This window comes from Diabrotica virgifera, chromosome 2 (genome assembly GCF_917563875.1).
Source record: "Diabrotica virgifera virgifera chromosome 2, PGI_DIABVI_V3a".
In the NCBI taxonomy this organism is placed as follows: domain Eukaryota; kingdom Metazoa; phylum Arthropoda; class Insecta; order Coleoptera; family Chrysomelidae; genus Diabrotica; species Diabrotica virgifera.
The window spans coordinates 183,922,493-183,932,316 of record NC_065444.1 but is presented as its reverse complement, the minus strand read 5'-3'; positions in this window follow the sequence as shown (position 1 = coordinate 183,932,316).

The window sequence follows — 9,824 nt, the reverse complement described above, 5'->3', positions numbered from 1 at the left end:
TACCCATGCACATGCACCCTTTGCAGAATATTGAACAACTAATTCCTATCTTCCTACAACCGCAGTTTTTTGTACATCCTTTGGTACATTTACATGCTACTTTTTCAAGCAAAGCTTGTGGTGCAGGAGCTTTGACAGTAAATATTGGAATTAATCCATATTTTCAAGTTTGCCCGGCCGATTCAAGTGGATCAAAAGTATTACCTATAAAAAACAAGATTCAATCATAACACACAATCACATAAAAAAGTTATGAGGAATTTAAAAAATAATCCTAAAATCAAAAATCGTTGCAAGTACTTATTACAATTTGAAAAAGCATATCTTATTCAAAAAAACCCTAGAATTTTTTATAATACACCATTTTAAAGTAAACAGAATAAGCTTTCTTTTTTATTATATAATATATACCATATAGAAAAAAAAGTTATAATGGGAAATTTAAAAAATAATCGTAAAAATATAAAAACTCGTTAAAAGTCGTGAAAAATATAACCCTTTAAAAGAAGTCGTACAACATTATACAGTAGACCATTTTAAAGGTAATTGATTTCTATTCCTCTTACATGTACCATTGCATATACCTGAAGTTACGTAGAAAAAAGTTACAGAACAATATTTGCGAAATAACAAGGAAAATTGCCCAAAATTGCTGTGAGTGGGGAAATTTCAAAAATCATATTTCGAAAACTGTAAATCCTAATGACCTCTACCAAACATCATTTTAAAGAGAAAGTATGTAAGTTTTTTTTCTGTGAAGCAATGTCTATACCTATATCCCCGTGGACAAAAGTTATGGGACAAAAAACAAAATTTCTTTCTTTTGGGTTTCTTTGTGCTTTTTCTTTTGAATATATTTTTGTAAAAAAATTTATCTTTGACTTTAAAAAGTTATATTTAGATAGGAAATTTAACCAGGAACAATTTTTATATAGACGTGTTTGTACCAAAAGTGCATAGAACTCACCCTAATGTAACCTGTGCCCAGGGACTAATTCACCCATTTCTCAAAAACGCACCCCTTTAAATGGTAGCACTCCGCGGTTTTTTCATATAGAGATTCATTGACCATATGAAATAATAAAACCCCGTTAACGTTGTAGTTCCTTTCTATAGTACATAATCAATAGCCTAATATTGCCGAACAACATAAATTATTTAACAATAACGGTACACGTGAATTTTAAGATAAAATAAAGCTAGTGTTTTACTTGAATATTATACCAACACAGCTATTAAGTTATGACAAAGGTAAGCTCTACACATATCTACCAAAAATCGGTTATGAGAACTAAGGAATTACAGCTCTAAGTTTGATCTTATAGAAGAATACACTTAAAAGTACTGAAAATGAGTTTGATCTAAGAACATAAAATATAGAATAGGATTTAGAACTACGAGAACGAAAACAGATCTCATATTTACTACAATACCAGCCCGTTATAACAAGACAATGGAACTTGGTCAACTATTGCGAATACCAGCGAAGCTAACGAAAGTAAAAATCATGGGGACTAAAAAATACAAATATAACATGACACAACTTGCTGCTTTTACCAAAATATGTTGCTAGACATTGTTACCAAAACAAACCTTTGAAACAAGTTCCTTTTCATAAAAAAATAAGACGAAGTGGCTTTAGACTCGAACAATAACAAAAAATCCCCATGGACAACTAACCTACCTCAAATCCATACGACCCTCATTAAATATAACAAAACAACTTATTACATACCAGAAAATAATATCGAAGTGGACGGTACTCCAACTCTATTCAACTTTTTACCGACATCTCGAAAACCAAAAACTTCACTTGCAGCGGCATACCATTTCATAATAATTTTCGACTTAATGAGTTGAAAGCAATTACGCCGAAAATAAAATCAAATCGAAATTATTGAAACATACCATGAATTAATTGATTGATTCGACCGTTACTTGATGGAAGTTCATTTTATCTAACAATAAAATACTGAAAACGTTTGTTTTCTATACTTCCACAAAATTTATTATAACTATGTGACTACAGCTGTTTCGGCAGAGTGCCTTTCTCAAGTGATTTAGTTTACTATGGGTTTGCCTTTTTAAAGTCTTTAACTGAAGAGGTTGAGGAGTGGGGAGCTGTTTGTCTGGAGCTGGTCATTCAGAATTATATCTGTATTTTTAATTTATTAATTTCCATAGATTCTAATAAAGATAGCTTAAGGCCTTTATTTTGAATATGCAGAATTTGAAACTCTTCATTAAAAGAATGATTATGATCTAGAAGGTCAAGTGCGTATGTAGAAGTGTCTGTTTTTCTATTGTTGAAAGCCCTTTTGTCTTCTGCTATCCGTTTGTCAAAGGTTCTGTCAGTTTGACCGATGTAAGTTTTCGGACAGTCACCACAAGTTAGTTTGTAGACACCACTCTGTAGTTGTTTTCTCTTTCGGCTCTTATTGTTCGTAATATATTTGCTTAAGTTGTTGTTAGTTCTGAAAGCTGGTGTTATTTCTTGCTTTTTTATGTATCTGGCTATTTTTGTTGTTATCTTGCCAGTATATGTGATAGAGCAGAAGGTACTGGGTTCCACCTGTGGTGGTGGATAGGCTAATTTCAGGGCTTTCTTATGGAGTTTGTGGTTTAAAATTTTATTAATTGATTGTTCGTTATAGACATTGTTTACTGCTATTTGTTTAATTATGTTCAGTTCTATTTCGAAGTTATTTTTTGACATGGAAATTTCTGTCAGTCTATGTATCATGTTATGGTAGGCTGCTAATTTGTGTTGTGTAGGATGGGATGATGAATTGTGTATAGTTATGTCGGTATGGGTAGGTTTATGATATACGGAGAACTCATGTTTGTTGTGTAGTCTGGCTATTGTTACATCTAGAAAGTTTATGGACTTATTCTGTCCTGTTTCTATTGTAAACTCAATATTACTATGAAGTGAATTAATGTATGATAGAAATTGGTCAAGTTGCCTGTTAGTTCCTGTAAAGCATACTAGTATATCATCCACGTATCTCCACCAATATAAGAACTGTTTAAATACGGGAAACAACAATTTCTAGACATCCCGTATTTAAACAGTTCTTATATTAGTGGAGATACGTGGTTGATATACTAATATGCTTTACAGGAACCAACAGGCAACTTGGCCAATTTCTATCATACAATAATTCACTTCATAGTAATATTGAGTTTACAATAGAAACAGAACAGAATAAGTCCATAAACTTTCTAGATGTAACAATTACCAGACTACACAACAAACATGAGTTCTCCGTATATCATAAACCTACCCATACTGACACAACTATACACAATTTATCATCCCATCCTACACAACACAAATTAGAAGCTTATCATAGCATGATACATAGACTGATAGAAATTCCCATGTCAAAAAATAACTTCGAAATAGAACTGAACTTCATTAAACAAATAGCAGTAAACAATGGCTATAATGAACAAAAAATTAATAAAATTTTAAACCAAAAACTCCATAAGAAAGCCCTGAAATTAGTCTATCCACCACCACAGAAAGAACCCAGTACCTTCTGCTCTATCACATATACTGGCAAGATAACAACAAAAATAGCCAGATACATAAAAAAGCAATGAATAACACCAGCTTTCAGAACTAACAACAACTTAAGCAAATATATTAATTAAGAACAATAAGAGCCGAAAGAGAAAACAACTACAGTGTGGTGTCTACAAACTAACTTGTGGCGACTGTCCGAAAACTTACATCGTTCAAACTGGCAGAACCTTGGCAGAACAAAAGGGGCTTTCAACAACAGAAGAACAGACACTTCTACATACGCACTTCAACTTCTAGATCATAATCATTCTTTTAATGAAGAGTTTTAAATTCTGCATATTCAAAATAAAGGTCTTAAGCTATCTTTATTAGAATCTATGGAAATTAATAAATTAAACATAAAAAATACAGATATAATTCTGAATGACCAACTCGAGACAAACAGCTCCCCACTCCTCAACCTCTTCAGTTGAAGACTTTAAAAAGGCAAACCCATAGTAAACTAAATCACTTGAGAAAGGCACTCTGCCGAAACAGCTGTAGTCACATAGTTATAATTAATTTTGTGGAAGTATATAAAACAAACGTTTTTAGTGTTTTATTGTTAGATATCATGAATTAATAATTATAGAATCTTCTTCCGCATTCGTTATGCCATATAAAACCGTCGGATATAAATATAAATTTCTTATGGATACTATCAGACGTAGGACTAAAAAGAAATAAAGAAGCTGGCATATTAGCATCAAGAGTTCTTCTTCTGATGGTGCCGTGCACCTAAAGTGCGTTGGCGAATTATCTTAAGGTCATAAATCTGTCTTTTGCGGCATGAAAAAGTTCGCCAGTGTTACTTATGCCTGTCCAATTCTTTATATTTCGCAGCCATGACATTTGTTTGTGACCTACTCCACTCTTATCCTCAATCTTTCCTTGGATGATTAGTTGAGGGATTGCGTATTTTCCAATGAACTGTCAACACGGATGGAATGGCCCCGTCCCATTCAAATAGTGAAGCGAGATTGCCACCAACATACAAGAGAGAAGTCCTAGAGAGAGACAGAGAATGGGCAGGAAAATTTGACAGGCTGTGTAATTTGAGTTGCCTATATAAATGGACCCGATTGAATCAGTATTGACAGTTCGTTGAATGGACCTCATATTTTAACTTTAAGGCTGCTTGGCAGTACATATTTCAAAATTTAAATACTTTTTTGTATTTACAGAGTAAATAGAGTATAGAGTACCATACTTGGTGTTTAAATACTTTTCAGAGTTGTTATTTGTATTTATCAAAACAAATACTTTCCTAAAGCATTTTGGGAGTTAAATAATTTTAAAACTATTTAAATACTAAATTAGTGTTTTATATAAAGTGAAGAGGTCCTTGATTATGTTACTTTAATATTTAGAATTTTATAAGAATTTTTTCAATAATTTTACATATATACAATTTATTCTATTATAACTAAACTCCCACAATGTAGAAACACTTTTAGGTACCGCCAAACGGTCCCAACAGGTCAATTAAGGGTAATAAATTTGCAGAATTAATATCAGTTTGACGACTTCGGATAATGTACGTGTTGTTTGTACCTTATTTTTCGTGGAATATGGCTGTTCTGTTTTTCAAAAGCTTTCCTTAGTTTACAGTTGTTCAAGGAGTGAACTTGTGCAATTTTTAAATTTGGCTTTGGGAAAAACTATAGCTGAGAGATTGGCTTCTTCTTCTTCTTGTGCCACTCCTATCGAAGATTGGAAATCATCAAGGCTACCCTGACTTTGTTTACAGCTGACCTAAAAAGTTCATTAGTGGTGCAGCCAAACCACTCTCTCAAATTCCGCATCCATGACGGCCTGGATTCCGTTTTCCTTCTATTTTTCCTTGCATTATATTTTGAAGTAATGCGTATTTATGACCTCTTATCAGGTGACCCAAATACTCGAGTTTTCTTCGTTTTATCGTTAACAAAATTTCTGGGTCTCTTCCTATCCTTCGTATTACTTCAAGATTTGTGATTGTTTCAACCCAACTTATCTTCAGCATTCGACGGTAACACCACATCTCGAAACTTTCAATATTTTTTATGTTGGTCTGTTTGAGAGCCCAGGCCTCTACACCGTATAATAGCGTATTAAATACGTAGCCTTTTAGCATTCTTAATCGTAGAGGGATGCTTATATCTCTGTTGCAGAAGAATTTTCTCATCTTTATGAAGGTGGCCCTGGCAATTTCGATACGTCTTTTTATTTCATTGTTTTGGTCTCCAGTTTCGTTTATTAAAGTTCCCAAGTATTTGTAACTTGATACTTTTTCAATTTGAATGCCGTTTATACTAATATGTGCTGGTTGTGTCATGATTTTACTGAAGACCATATACTTGGTTTTTTTGATATTAATGTTTATGCCATAATTGTTGCAAGCAATATTTATGTTTGTAAGTAATCGTTGTAATTCTTCTACTGTTCTTGCAACTAGTACAGTGTCGTCTGCGTATCGAATATTATTTACAACCTCTCCATTGATTATGATTCCTTCATTTGCTTGCAAAAGGGCTTCCTGACAGATGCTTTCACTATATACATTAAATAGCAGTGGTGACAAGATGCATCCCTGTCTTACTCCTCTACGTATTTCTATTGCTTTTGATATCTCATTTTCTATTTTGATGTTAGCTTTCTGATTCCAGTATAAGTTGAGAATTATTCGCAGATCTTTATTATCTATGTCTTTTCTTTCAAGAATGTCTCTTAGCCTATCGTGGCGCACTCTGTCAAACGCTTTTTCAAAATCTATAAAACATGCCTGAACTTCTTGATTAACGTCTAGACATCTTTGCGTAAGAACATTCAAACCGAAGAGAGCTTCTCGAGTACCTAGTCCTATTCTGAACCCCATCTGTGTATTACTAATATCTGACTCTAACTTTTGATAAACTCGGTTGTGGATGATTTTTACAAATATCTTTAGTAGATGGCTCATTAAAGATATTGTTCGATGTTCTGAACATTCTTTTGCATTGGATTTCTTTGGCAGTGTAACGAATGTAGACAGCAGCCACTCTTGAGGTATAATACCAGTATTGTATACTGTGTTAAATAAGTGCAATATTATACCTATTGATTCATTAGCTTTAGTAATTCAGTAGGAACCTCATCAGGTCCATTTGCCTTTCCAGTTTTGGACTTCTAAGTGCCATTTCTACTTCACATTTTAGGATTTCAGGTCCCGTTTCACCATTTACCCTGTCAATGTTATTTCTGTTGTCCTCAAACAATTCTCTTATGTATTCACTCCATCTATTAATTTTTTCTGTTAAGTCTATAATAACATTTCCGTCTTTGTTCTTAAGCAAACTTATTTGATGTCTTCTTTGGGTTCCTGTAAGTTCTTTTACTTTTTTATGTATATTGAATGTGTCATACTTTCTTTCATAGTCTTCCATTTCTACACATTGTTCTTTAATCCATGATTCTTTGGCCTTCTTTATTATTTGCTTTATGTTCTTATCAACCTCTCTGTATTTTTCTGAATTATTCTTCAATTTGCGTCTTTCATCCATTAGTTCTAGTATGTCTGGTGTCATCCACACCTTATGTTTCTTTGTAGATTTGGTTAGGTGTTTCTTTCCCGTAGTTCTTATTATAGTGTTTATATACTTCAGTTTTCATCTATGTTATCTGTTCTGCGGATTTGGTTTTCTGCTACACTGAGGCCGGTGTTGATTTCTTCGCGCACTGTTTGTCGTCGGTGTTCACTTTTAAGCTGACTTAAGTCTAACGCTGGGATGATGGTTTTTCTCATTTTCTTTGGTCTAGCTTCTAACACAGATACTACTGGATTATGATCCGAACCGATATCAGTTCCAGGGTAAGTTTTAGTAGATTTCACGGCATTACGGTATCTTTTTGTCACCATTATGTAATCTATTTGGTTTCTGATTACTTTTTCTTGTGTGTGTTGAGGTGACGTCCACGTATACAGTCTCCTTGGGGGTAATTTAAAGAATGTATTAGTTATTATTAAATCTTCGCTTTGACAAAACTAAACTAAACGATCACCCCTTTCATTTCTATTACCTAAGCCGTATTCACCGACATTTTCTCCAACTTTACCCTGACCTACCTTGGCGTTCAGATCGCCCATTACTATGTTAATGTGTTGTCTCTTTGTTGTTCTCATCACCTCTTCTAAGTTATTATAGAATTGTTCTATTTCCTCTTCGTCTTTGTCTGCTGTAGGAGCGTACACTTGTATGATGTTTATTATGTTCTTCTTATCTTTCATTGTATTAACATCACGCGCTCTGAGAATGGAGTAAAATTTGCTACAGCATCTTTCCATTTTTTTTGAGATGATGACTCCAACTCCGTATCGATGGGTTGTGGTGTCACTTCCGGCATAATAAAACATACCTAGATTAGTTGTGGGGCAGAGATTGGCTAGATCTGTTCAAATTGTTACTTTGATTGATAATGGAATGAGCCAACGAGAAGTGACCAGGCAGCTTGAAGTCAGTTGTATGGTCTAAAAAAGAAGTAATGGGTCTTTGTTTTTGGCATAGTCTATTTTGTAGGCTTTAGAACTGCGCCATGATATATTTAATAAATATAAGTACAGTAGAGCGTCGATAATCCGAACTAATTGGTACAGGGGTAGTTCGGATTATCAAATTGTTCGGATTATCGAACATATGTTCAAAATACATACCAAGCTCATAAACATAGTACATATGTACATATGTTTTAGTTGCAAGGAATAAAACACCTGCATAATAAACAAATATTGTATGTATTTCTGCATACACAAAATAAAAATCCGCGGTCATATTTTGTCCATATTGTCATATTAAATCCAAAAATTTCGTCCGCGATCATATTTTTTAATTTTATAATTTTTTTTGCGTTCGGATTACCAGGGTTCGGATTATCGACGCTCTACTGTAATTTTATTGTGTACCACTTAATGACAATGACAAAAAGACAGATTAAAACCAGTACTTCTTTTAATGAAGAAGAGCGTTCTGGCGTATTTAAATACATAAAAGTATTTAAATTTGGAAATACTGCCCATCAGCCCTGATACCAAGTTAAAAAAAATATGAGGTCAATTTCCCCGATTTAAGTTGATATAGGCAACTCAAATTACACGGCCTGTCAAATTTTCCAGCACATTCTCTGTCTCTCTCTAGGACCTCTCTCTTGTTTCGTGGCCGCATTAATTTTCTTCGTGCCTATTCCATCCGCGTTGACAGTTCATTGGTATTTTCCCCTCTCATAATATGGCCCAAGTATCCAATTTTTCGTGTCTTGATCAAGTTGAGCAATTCTCTCTCAGTATTTGCTCTTCTTAAGACTTCCTCGTTTTTGACCCTATCTGTCCATGGTATGCAGAACATTCTTCGTAAGGTCCATATTTCGAAGGCTTCCAAATTATTAATGGAAGATATTTTCAACGTCCATGTCTACATGCCGTATAACAATATGGACCATACATAGCACTTAACCATTCTGTAACGGAGAATGAAACTCATCAAGAGCTACGCATTTTTATCTTCAATGAAATATCCAGAGATGATCACAAAATTGAGTCAAGAAACATGTTCTTAATTTAAGGCAAATAGAATATAAAAATAAACTGAAGGAAATTCAACAATCTACTACGAACCAACTTTACCAAGTCCAAGACATGGTCACAATCACCTCATGCAGAAACAGTCGTCATCTATATATGTAGATGTCCCAGCTATGATACAAAACTTACAGTGAAGCACATTATTATGTAATGTCAGTGTTACATAAATTCGAGACAGGCGAATCAACTCAGCAACAACTTAAAAAGGTTAACATTAGCACCAACCTAATACAGTATGCGGCACAATAAACAGTACTGAAATGAATATTGAAATGTTTATGGTTATTTATATATCTATAATACATTATATAGCCTTGCAAACATCATTTACGACGACGCACGTTCCCGATAAAACAGATGTTAAAGATGCCCTCTGGCCAGTGGCGGATCTGAGAAGAACTGAGAGAAAAATAATTCGGGCAATATTAGGACCAATAAAAACAGCAGAAGGTGAATACAGGAGTCGAAGAAATAATGAAATAAATGAGGAATTGAAGGGGCAAGATATAGTCAGGAGAATAAAGAGACAAAGATTGAGATGGCTTGGGCATGTATGGAGAGCAGGAGAAGAGGCGATAGTAAACATAGTAACAAAGTGGTCTCCGGCCGGTAGGAGACGAAGAGGAAGACCGAGGTCCAAATGGCTGGAAGAGGTGAAGC